The 12722-nt window shown below is 39.4% G+C and overlaps 1 protein-coding gene across 1 annotated transcript in view; it reads right to left on the bottom strand.

The window, feature by feature from the left end:
* The window catches only part of LOC127571788 (E3 ubiquitin-protein ligase RNF13-like), a 211809-nt gene that overhangs the window by 184857 nt on the left and 14230 nt on the right, over positions 1-12722 (bottom strand).

The raw sequence follows: 12722 nt of genomic DNA, 5'->3' as shown, positions 1-12722 counted from the left end.
ACCCACTGTCAGAATTTATACACCTCATTGCAAAGCTTGTGAAATTCATGGGAGGGAAAAACTGGGCTCAGCAGCCATGGCCTTCATTCAATTAGCCCTCCAAATGGTTAAATGCATGGTTAAGACATGAATAGAACTCTCACAGCCTGGGGTCAAGAACAGGAAAGAAAGAATCCAAGGTGAAGACTAAGAAAAATAGTTTGAAACGACCACGTCCTAATAAAAGCTCAATACCAAATGAAGCATTAATATAATAGAAGCATTTCTCCTTACGAGAGAGAACAACTGCCCACAGCATCAGAAGCTGAGTTAGCCTAACTAAATTCTCATTGTTGGATCAGAGCAATTCTGTGACAGATCCAACATCTGTCAACATGGCCTGGTTTGAAACCTCAAAATCTGAAAAGATATCAGAACCAACCGTATCAAAGCCTGCAGGAATCATTCTTACAAAAAGTAAATCAATGATTATAGAATTATGACTAGAATAGAAATGGGAAAGTGAAAGGAAAGAAAATGCTAACAAATTCCTGCTTCTGCAACAATTAACTTCAAGGAATCAATTAAAGAAAGGCACTGTTGAGATTGTGGATGGGTTCCTGGAGATATTATACAGTTACTCAGACAAGAGCAGATTGATTTTCTTATATATTCATTTTGGAATAAGGCAGCATCTCAATTCAGCAACTCTGGTATCCTGCAAAATTAGCTTCCTGTGAAATCGAGACAATAACTGGTAGTTTGCTCAGTTGTGGATTAGTTATTCCAAATAATGGCAATGGCCTCATCTGGAACACATTTTCTAATGTGAGCCATTAGAGAGGAATGAGGAGAGAGCTTTGCTTCCGTATTTGTTTTAAAGATCTGTTTATCTAGGGATAATAGGAAATAAAAGAGGGGCAAAGAGCAATTGCACCATTCCAGCCATAGGGATCAAATCTTTACAAAACACATGTCAAACTTCTTGATCTATGTGTCAATTCATAAAAATTTGTTAATGGCACCTGGGCACTGACATTGCCAGCATACATTACCAACTGTCCCTGAACTAAGTGGCTTGCTGGACCATTTCGGATTATAGTGTCTGGTTTTACATACTGGTCAGATGGAGTGAGGATTTATTTTTTTGAAAGACGTCAATGAACCAGATTGTTTTGTTTTTAAAGCCACACAATAATCCTGTGGATTCATGGTAGCCATTACTGATAGCAGTTTTTCCAGATTTTGTTACCCAAATTTACCTTCCAGCTGCGAGAATGAGATTTGAATGAGTCACTAAATCAATGGTCCAGGCCTGTGTACGCTAGTTGAGTAATAGCCTCGGCAATTTTTAATATTAAAAAAAGTGATGGTATTTGATCCAAAAAAATAGCTTGAAGGATCACACACATAAAATGGTTGTTCTGCAAATAAGTGATTAACTACACAAGACTATGTTACTTTACATTCTCCATAAACCACTGTAGCAAATCTACCTACTTGAAATGTAAAAAAAAGCCAATCCTTACAAAGGTCAATTGGCGGGTTATCCATCAACTTCATAGCTGCAGCAGTGAAATATTTGAGACACAAATACATGCAGCTGCTGTATACACTATTGCTACAAATCATGGTAAATCGTACTGAAAGAGCAGAATAATATAGCTGAAAAGTTACCAGGATCAAAACTGCCAAAAGCCTAATCCCACTCTAACAATAAAGATGCACTTTCATATAGTGCCTTTCATTATCCTTTCACGATATCCTAAAACACTTTACAATCAATGAAACACTTTTAAAACATACTCACTGTTGTAACGTAGGGAAGACTGTAACAAAGTTACCCACAGCAAGCTCCCACAAAAGCAATGGGACTTTATTTGCAGGCATTTGTAAAGTCTAAGGGACAGAAGCGATCTCCTAATCCTGGAATATTTTAGAAATTTTATTCAGAAAATCTATCCAAACAGTGAGGTTTGGAGATCCATCTATTGGCATTAGAAGCTGATTGATATGCATATCTTAGAAACCCCCATGACCATAGTATTCAATGATTATACTTCACCTTTGCAGCAAGGCAATTGCCTTACTTTCAGTTTATGAAGGAGAACGTTTCAACTGCTTTGTGTTGTTGAAATGTGATTAAATGCAACTGAAAGTCTTCTGCCAAGTTGAAGTCACTCCTATATGGAGTCTCCAATTACATATTTTCTTTCAGGTGTGACAGGCCATTCAGCTTCTACACTGCCAACTGCTGACATCTTCTTTGATCAATAAGTGACACTGCTTGATTCCAGAAGAGGTTGCAAGACTTTAGCTGACTTGTTATACACATTTCATCTCCTGGTGTGTTGTTGTTGTTGTAGTATAACTAGAATCTCATAGTATTCTTGCAAAATAGACATCTCATCTGATTTTCAATGAGAGGATAATATGGAAAACCGGTGGCTTTTATAGTAGTGGGAGATTAAGTGCACAGATGATCAATCCCACTGAAGCATAGATTTTTTTTTGAAGAATCTTGTATGTGAATTGGTTATCCCTGATAGCTTAGTACTACATCTACCAGGGACTTTGCCTTGTTCCCATTTTCACAACATTAATAACCGAATGTTGAATCTAACGTGACTTCCAAGTACTTTAATTAGAAATGGAATACAAAAGAAACCATAAAATTCACACTGAGGGATCTAGTAGCCTCAGAAGTTATAGAGGAATATATGGAGCCCATGATCTGAGCTGCATTAGGCTTCAAGAGCCAATTCTTTAAAAAAAATCATCTATATCTGGAGATCACCTTTAAGTGTTTGTCCTACCACCTCAAAAGGAGATATGGTACATGAAACCCAACCTCTCACCCACATAGATAAACTTGTGTGACATGGTCACAGAAATTCCACTGGTGCAAAGATCAAGATTGGTGCAGGATAAAACCCTGAACAATCCGATATTTACCTTCTGTAAGTACTTGTTTCATCTGTCAGATGGACAGATTTTGATTACCATTACATGAAAATGTAACAAATATCTGAAAACCGATGTTAATTTCCCTCAGTCAGGAAAATGATGATGATGAGATGTGTTTTAGTTATCCCTCACCAACACTACCAATAGGCACAAAAGCAAATATAACTCCCTTGTTCTGTAAACTAATGCCAAGGAATTATTCACCTCAAACCAACAAGATTTTGTTTAGTACTCTCCTGGAGGATCACCCTTATCTCATTCCACCAGGACTTCAGCCAAGGGCCTTAATTAGTACAGCCTTAACCAGAGACCCAATGCAGGGATTGCATGGCTTCATCTTGCACAGAAAGCTATCAATTGTTTGAATTGACCAAATACCAATATAGCAAAACTTTGATAATCTATCATGGTAGTGTAGCAGTTAGCATAACGCTATTACAGCGCCAGCGATCTGGGTTCAATTCCGGCCACTGTCTGTAAGGAGTTTGTACGTTCTCCCTGTGTCTGCGTGGGTTTCCTCCCACATTCCAAAGACGTACAGGTTAGGAAGTTGTGGGCATGCTATGTTGGCGCCAGAAGCATGGCGACACTTGCAGGCTGCCCCCAGAATATGCTACTCAAAAAGATGCATTTCACTGTGCGTTTCGATGTGCATGTGACTAATAAAGGTATCTTATCTTTGGAACTTTCATGGTGTCAGACTAGCAGATTTCCCAGACTGTTGGATGATACTCCAATTAATACTCAAGTTTTATTTCACTTTTATTTGACATAGTATAATAAATTTTCCAGCGAGTTTAAAGGGAGCAGGTAAAATACAGGCATTCTGGACCCTGACTCCTATCACAAACCTACTCACATTTCCCTGGTTTTCCAGTCCCAGCTCTGGTCATTCTGGACTCATTCCAGACTAATGATTGAGCCAAGTACCAGACCATCAGGATTTCCAAACAATCAGATGCTAGATTATCAGTGTTTTACTGTACTGAACTGTATTTTATAGCTGACATATCAAGATGCCCCTCTTTGCATTTACTACTGAAAAGTTTCTCATCTTGTCTACTGAAGTATATCACTGGGAAATGTTGTAAAAGTTTAGTTTTTTTACTTCTGTACTATGTAGTAGAGAAAACCTTCTGCAATGAATACAGTATTTTATTCCAATATAATTTCCTGCCTTCAGCATCAAGAAGTTCTTAGCCTCGAGCTCCCTTTAATGACTTTGCTGAGATCAGTAATTTTGCAGCTTAGATTGGTGCTCGAGACCAATCAACAGTCTATTTGTCATTGCATAGCTACTTGAAGATGTAACGTGCTGTGCCATTATGCAACTCCTCCATCAGCATTTCCAGTACTCATGTTAAAAACCCATCACAAGCACTAAGCATTCATCTGGTGAACTCAAAACCGAATCGGTGACAAGTGCTCTGTCTACCAAATTGCATGTGCACTCTAATAGAATTAATTTCTATTTAAACTTCAGAGTATAATATTTTTCTTTATATTGAAATAAACTAATTTTTCATAAATCTTTGGGTGCTTTTACAATGTAACGTTAGCTAGGATCCCCTTTGATTGTGTACTGTATCCTAGAAGGCTTTTCGCCACCTACATGAGTAACAATGTGCTACATCAACATTTTCTATTATAATCGTTGTGCATGGTTGCGATATAAATTTCCAATTTTCTAAGCATTTATGCACAGTCCAGTAAGTATTATTGCAGGAAAAAAATTCAATACAGTTAAAGATGACAGCAACTTTCACCTTACCCCAAAATCCCATTATAAATCAGTTTAATTAAACAACTACACTCCAAAAATCAAGGCTGACATTTTATTAGGCATCAAAAAGCCCCATTATAACAATTGACTCTTCAGAAGGATCTATCTCAAGTGGGCAATGGTAATCCCTGGACACACACAAATCTTCTGAGCCATATGCTTATGGTGGTGAGGATCCTAGGGAAATACTTAAGGTGTTTAAAAAAAGATCTTGTCTCAAAATAAACAGAAGCAGCAGGTCCCAATTAAGCGAGTGGCTGCATGCTAGGCCTACAGTGAATATTGCTACTGTTACCCTGGATATGGAAACAGAATCTAGGATTCCAAACTGCTGACGTTAAAGTTGGCAGCTGTAATTTGAATATGATCAAAGAGGTTCCAGTTTCTGCGAATCAGAAATTAGAACTGGACCACCACCTCACAGCTCCAGTGACCCAGGTTCAATCTTGACCTCCCACATTATCAGAGTGGAGTTTGCATATTCTTCTTATGACCGTGTGGGTTTCCCTTGGGTGCTCCAGTTTCCTCCCACATCCCACAGACGTGCTTGTTGGTAGGTTAGTAGAGAAAATAGAGGCTGGCTGGTGATAGGTGCAACCAGATCAGGGGATGATGGGTAGAGGGAACTGGGCGTGGGAGGGTAGGTGGGACAGAGGCACCCACATACTTGACCCACACAGTCCCTCATCAGATCCCATAATCTGCAGCCCTTTGTTGTTTCTACCCATCATCTCCTCTCCACCCCTCCCTCCTCCACCTGGCTCCATCTGCCCATCAATCCTCTCCTCACCTGGATCCACCAATCACTTGCCAGCTCCTGCCTCATCCACCCCCCCCCCCCCACCTCTTTATACCAGCTATCACCCCTCTACTCTCTCAGTCCTGCTGCAGGGTCTTGACCCCAAACATTGACTATCCATTTCCCTCCACAGATGCTGCCTGACCCTCTGAGTTCCTCCAGCAGCTTAATTGTTTTGCTTCAATCTCTTGTCTCCCCAACTAGGGAGAGGGTTATTTTGCACAACGAGGAAGAGGTTATTGAAAATCTTGTTGTGAAGAAACCTTTAGGGAAGAGTGACTATAATATGGGAGAATTTTGACAAGTCTGAAAGTGATGTAGTGCAATAGGAAACTAGGGTCTAAAATCTTACAGTAGTCTATGAAGATATAAGGAGCAAGTTGTCTGTGGCTATTTGGAAAATACAGCATAAAGTTTGGCAGCAGACAGGCAATGGTTAACATTTGAAGAAATAATATACAAATTGCAAAAACAACACACAGATATTGACCAGTAGTGACAACTAGCACATTGCTAACGATTTCAGGGTTCCAATGAACCTGCCTGGGCATCCATACACTTACAAGTGACAGCAGCCAATATAGGTGCAGTTAAACCATAATTATAGAAATAACATGTAGAATAAAGTTATATGATGGATCATATGAATAGGACTTGGAGATTCTTTTTAATGTTGCAATACTGAGACAGGTGTAGTGAGTAGCAGGGAGATGGTGGAAAACTCAACGACAATAGTAAGGGATACATTTTCTAGACAACTATTCTGTAGTGATGAACAGAAGCCTTGAATTATCATTGTCTAGTCGTTGTCAGGAAATGGAAGTCAAAGCAACCAAAGTTTCTGATTCATATTGAAACTGATGACGCAAATCAAAGACCATCAAGATTTCAAAACTACTAAGAAATTAAGTGCTGAACTGAAAAACTTCAAAATAATAACTACTTGCTGTACCATCTACTGTACCTAATAAAATAAATGGGCAAAATGATGAGCAACAGTTGGCAAATCAGTATTTTTGATCAATATGCAAGAATAAAATAAACATCATTCTGAAATGGAGATGCAACAGTGTAGACTAGAGAAATAAATTAAAACTAACATTAGAACCAACAATAAAGATATTCATGAAGGATTAAAATACAGTGAGAATGTGAATAAGGCAAATGAGAAATCTGGTGGATGACACAAGTAAATAGGGTATATTTGTAACTTTTCCAAATCTAGCATATGACCAATTCTGGGATAAATAAGGAAATTTACTTGTATAGGGTAAAGAGATTAACATTTTATTTAAAAGAACCAGTGAAGGTGGAACTGAGGACACTGGGGTGTCGTAGAGGAGGCTGCGTGACAATTAATTGAGTAGCTGCCAAAAAGGAATATGATTTGAAACACCAGTTCAATTGGCAGAGATAAGCATGCTTGACTATTAATGTTAGAAAGGAGATTGATGAGAGACTACCAAAAGTTCCATAAATATGCAACAGTATCACTAGACTGACGAATAGCTGATATTACACTGGCTATTAATCCATTATTTTTGTGGGACCTATCTATTGACTACTGCATTTGCTGCCTTACAATGTGACTACATCTCAAAAGTACTTCATTGGGTTTTGGGACTTGTGAATACCTCTGAATGAACCAATTGTGCAGACTTCCTGAAAAGTATTCAGCCCCCAAGTGGAATATTGGGAAATGCTCCACAATGAATGGGAGGACATGGGGGGGGGGGGGGGGGGGGGGGGGGAGTTTATCATCTAGCTTTATTATTCTTTCCCACTAACACCAAGGTCAGGGGGTTCTACAACTCAGATGTCATCAGGCAGAACTGGGCAAAGCAGCTGCCAAAGGTGACAGACATTTGCACAGACTGTAATTGTTAGCATGAGCAGTTTCTGGATAATCAGCCAGAATCAATGTTGTTAGCATAAACTGGGTGAGCAAGTCACCTGGGTGATGATTGACATGACCATCAGTCAATCACTCCCAAACATACCAGCATACCCAACTAAGACTGATCAGTTAGTTGTGGGCAGTTCTTAAATTCCATAATTTTCAGGTAAAATTAGTAAGCATTTAGTAATGCAAGTGTTGATAAAGGCAGTCAACCTGGAATTGAAGTCTGCAATGTGCTGCCTGGGGCGGTGGTGGAGGCAGGTACATTGGTCAAATTCAAGAGATTGCCAGGTAAGCATACGGAGGAATTTAAAATAGAGGGATATGTGGGAGGAAGGGGTTAGATAGTCTTAGGTGAGGTTTAAAGGTCAGCACAGCATTGTGGGCTGATGGGCTTGTAGCGTGCTGTACTGTTCTATGATTCTATGAAGTCAAACCAAAAATTTAAATTTTGTAGTGAGTAATTGAATGCAGTAGATATGGAAAATACAGACTTCCAGATATCAAAATGGCATGTCACAAGATGCTTGAAATAATCAGGTTGCGTAATATTGGAGAAAATCCTGCAGTTTAGATAAAAGGTTAATTACTGGACATAAGCTCAACTGAGGTATTGCTCAGATTGGCGAAAGCTTGGACAAGGTATTTGATGCTGCAGTATTGTTTATAAGGATGAGTTGGATTCTCTATGAAAAATTACTAATGACACAAGTGGGGGATTTAGCAAGAGTGAGGGTGATTTTTAATTACAGAGAGACTTGCTTCCTTTCCAACTATTGGCAGCAATAGTTTTAGACTTCTCCCCAAACCTTTCTGCAGATAGTTTAGGAATAGGCCCTTTGACCTACAATGTTCATGCTATTAACTATCCATCTACACTAATCCCATTTGCCAGCACTTGGTTATAATCATCTATGCCTTGGCAAGTCAAGTGCACAGCCAGATACTTCTTAAAATGTTATACAAGTCTCTGCCTCCACCATCTCCCCAGACAGTGCATTCCAGACTCCAATGACCTCTGGGTGAATACATTCTTCCTTCTATTCACCACCTCTTCTTCCTCACCCTAAACCTACATCCTCTGGTCTTAGACACCTGCAATAAGGAAGGTTTGCAACTATATACTGTCTACTCCTCTTAATTTTATATACCTCTACTAGTTTTTCCTCAGTCTCCTCAGCTCCAAAGAAAGCAAATCCAACCCAGCCAGTCTATCCTCAACAGTGAACTGTCCACGCCAGACAATGTCCTGCTGAAGCTGTTTTGCACTGTCTCCATTGCATTCACACCCTTCCTATAATATGGTAACCAGAATTGCACATAGTACCCCAACTGAAGCCTCACTTACACAATAGGAGCTATTTACAGTGGCCAATTAGGCTACCAACCTGCATGGGAAGAAACTGGAGCACCTGAAGGGAATCCATACAAGCACAGGTAGAATGTGCAAACTCCACACAGACAGCATCAGAGGTCAGCATCAAATATCAGTACCGGGAGCTGCAAGCCAACAGCAGTACTAAACTCTGCCGCTTCCTTCTTTATTACATGTTCTTTGGCTGACCATTTGTTGGGTTTTCTGTTAACACATTACAAAATGAATGAAAATATCCCAAGGCAAAATTGTTAATATAGTTTATTTCTTTTATGATCAAGGTCTCCATTAGATGCCTCTCACTGACAATGACCAGCAATTCTAGAAGGGAGAATACTCTCTCTCTCTCTCTCTCTCTCTTCCCCCCCCCTCTCTTTCTCCCTCATTTCTGTGCCACAGGAACACCCAAATTTTTGATTGGCCTATCAAAGGATCTCCAATATTCTACCATTTATGAACCCCATAATATGCCCTTTCTTTCTGATATCCTGACAATTTGGAGTTCCCAACCCTGTCCTCATTTACCTTGTGAAGTAGAGAAGGATCTGCTTAGCAGTTGAAGCTGAGTAAAGAGCAGGTACTTTAGGGGAAGTGTGACGAAGACCCTGGCAATGAGTGTAGGGGAAAACAGGAAAGGTGGTGCTGAGTCAATTAGTAACAATGACAAGATAAAGAAATCTCCCAACTAGAGGAAGATTGATTTCTCAGACTCTTCAGCATGACCAAGGCAGTCTCCAACCCTGAGGACTAGGTTCAGTGTTTACTTGGGCTACATGTATGCAGTACAGTTTTGCACAAGGTTAAACTAGTTTTGTATGCCATGCAGCAATACTGTACAAATGCAGCAATCTCCTTAGGCTGCCAGAACACCTGTGCAAAACCGCTAACATTTTCCAATCTGATTAGGCATTCCAAACCAATCTGGACACCTCTGGTTTAAACGGTATATTATTCCAACATTTTTAGCTAAAAATCTTGTTTTTTTACTCTCCAATAGCCTATGGCCTTCATCCATTTTGCTTTAAAAAAAGACCACAAATATTTATCTTCCTCTTTATAATCCACTATGATCAATATTGCAGCTTGACAGAAATATGTAGCTGTATTATCATAAGCTAATGTGATATACAGGAGTGCTGACTTAGTAATTAGATCACATTGTGGGCAGAGTTTCCCAGAAATTCAAGACCAAGTTCTAAAGAACCATACATCCTGGAGCTCAATTAAGTTCCTAAAATTAAAACTCTCAAGGCAGTTAATGGAGGATTTAATAAAACAAAAACTTCCTTTTGGTGCCATTCACATTCTTGGGATTTTCCAAGAGTCTTTCACAGACAATAAAGTACACTTGAAACACAGCTACTATTGTATGGGTGCAAGAGTCCCAAACCAACTGGGATTTTAAAAAAGTTGCCGGTGCTTCCTACCTTTTAATGTTGAGACGGGAACATTGGTCAGGATTTTGGGGAAATCTGATATCCACCTGAACTCTAGTTTTTGTTTTATATCATTCTCAGGATGTAGGTGTTGCTGGCAAGATATTTATTCTCCATCCAAAATTATATTTTAAAACAGAACGAGAAAAGTTAAGGGCAGCCTCACTGGTTGGTTTGGAGTTGTGCACAGGCCAGAGTGGGTGAGGTCAGCAGGTTTCCTTTCTTGAAGGACAGTGATGAAATAATACGTTTGAATCTCATTGGTTTTATGGTAACTATACAGAGAGTAGTTTATTTTTAATTCAGTATTTAACCAAATTTAAATTCCCCAGTTGCATGAAGGGATTCAAATGTGTCTCCTAATAATTAGTCCCATAACCCAACAAACTCACTACCCATCTTATCCAAACAACCCATTCCTTTTCTCAGCACTGCACTAATGCGACAGTGCAAGCTGTGTTCTCAAATCCAATAACAGGTTTTACTAATACCATTGAACTGGGCTGATATTTGGAAAATGTGGCAACTGGTAGAGCACAAGACAGCTGAGTGATCAAGTACAGTGTGTGGGACAGTAATACTTCTTTAGTCACACTTGCCTGGGACAAGTTTTTCAAGCCAGTTCTTGAGGAGAGAGGCCCACACAGCAAAGGACCTTCCTGTTGTGAAAGGCAAGCTCTACCCAGAAATGTTTTGACACTTGGCTAAGGCAATCCCCCAGGGTTACAAGGGAAAACTTGAACACAATTAAACGTATTTAAATTAACTCTCAGTAAATTACCTGAAACTTGTCCTCTCCCTTGCAGTTGTTCCTCTGAATGGAATTGTTGAAACTGCACCTGATTTTAAAGGCAGATTTCACATTATAACTGGGAAACTGGAAGTTGTTGGCATTTCACCATTGGACTTCAAGAGCAGTCCAACCTTGGAGCACTAACTAGCAAGGATATCAGAGGAAGTTCTGGATTTGTTTTCAAGTGGGGTGCCACCTGAAGCAATGCAGATAGTCTGTTTAGCACCACCTGTGATAATGTTGTGCAGCACTGCCCCAGGGAAAGACTAAAACCTTTCAGCTGAGTAAACTGAAATCTGGCTTTGAGTACTTCTCACCACTACAGAGCAGTTTCATTTAAGAGTGCTTGTTATGTAGAGCAGTTTGATTACTTTAATGTTCTTGTTGCCCTCCCAGCATCCACCTTCTGAAACTTTAATCCAAATCCCTTCAACTTGCTGTAAAGTATGTGTATAAAATCTTGCTTGCCCACTTTACCCCCTGCTTGCTGACCAATATGGATGCCTTTTACTCAACTTCAAGTTTAATTCCTGCAACAGACTACCTATTCCTGAACACCCTACATTCCTTATAATTCTGCCTGTCCTAGCTTTTGTGCACCCATCCCTTTGCCAAGAAAACGATGCTTTCTTCAGCAGTCCAAATTCCTTTCTCCTGATATTCCTACTAAATTCTCACCGCCTCCCCACCTCTCCCTTTAGGATTCTTTTAAGCTTTTGGTCACCCTAAACTTTCCCTCAGTTATCACCAACCATTTTCCTTCTCTCACACTTCCATCAAATGTTTTGGGATACCTTTCTACACTAAATCACCTTATGAATGTTGGTGGATTAACATAAACCAAATGGTTTTTGTCTTGTATTTTGTGACTAAGCAAATCATGAAGCAATTTTTGTTTCATTAACTTGAAGCCATTCTTGTTATGGGAGATTGCACACTGGCACCTTCTTTCTTCAGTGCCCATAAGTACAACTTGCCTTTAAAGGAATTGATATGGTCCAGTCTTGCATCAATTCTTTGTGCACTTCCAAACAAGACTTTATTGATTATAAACCACAATTGTTCAAAACTGGATCCATGCAGTGGAAAGCATTTATTATTTGTTTTTTGATGCTACCATTAGCCGAGTTGAAGCCAAATTTATGGACTTGAATTTCCCTTTTATCCCTTGGGTAATAGAGCAAGGCACCTAGATTGCATTCTCCATACTTGCAACATGGGAGACTTCTCACTGATGTAATTAGCTGGGATAGGGGCGTTGAGAATAGATATAGCAGTTTTTTTTTAAAAAGATATCTTAATAAATGAGCATAAATGATTTCAAGCTCATATGATCTATGCATTCTTGTTATTTCTAACAATGCTCTCTCTCATCACATTAAGTCACCTTGTATGTAACAGCCCTCCCCATTTATAGAAAGGTAAACCATTGGCATTAGCGACTTGTTTATGGTTGGAAATTGTGTTTTATCTCTGATCTATCTACTGCAACCATCTACTTCAGTGGTCAGATGTCAGCTCTTCCCACTCTGCTGTGTTGTGGTGCAACATTTTCACCCTGTCCGATGTGGCTATATAGGTATCTGAAACAAAATTACAAACTACCAGCACACCAGGATATCCCACTATCCCAATGAACCTATTCCACATAATAAAGATTGTTACTCTTACTCTAAGCCAATTAAGAGAA

The sequence above is a fragment of the Pristis pectinata genome, chromosome 6, assembly GCF_009764475.1.
Source record: "Pristis pectinata isolate sPriPec2 chromosome 6, sPriPec2.1.pri, whole genome shotgun sequence".
NCBI classification, from domain to species: Eukaryota; Metazoa; Chordata; class Chondrichthyes; order Rhinopristiformes; family Pristidae; genus Pristis; species Pristis pectinata.
Note: the sequence above shows the minus strand (reverse complement) of the source record. Positions and strands in the feature narration are given on the sequence as shown.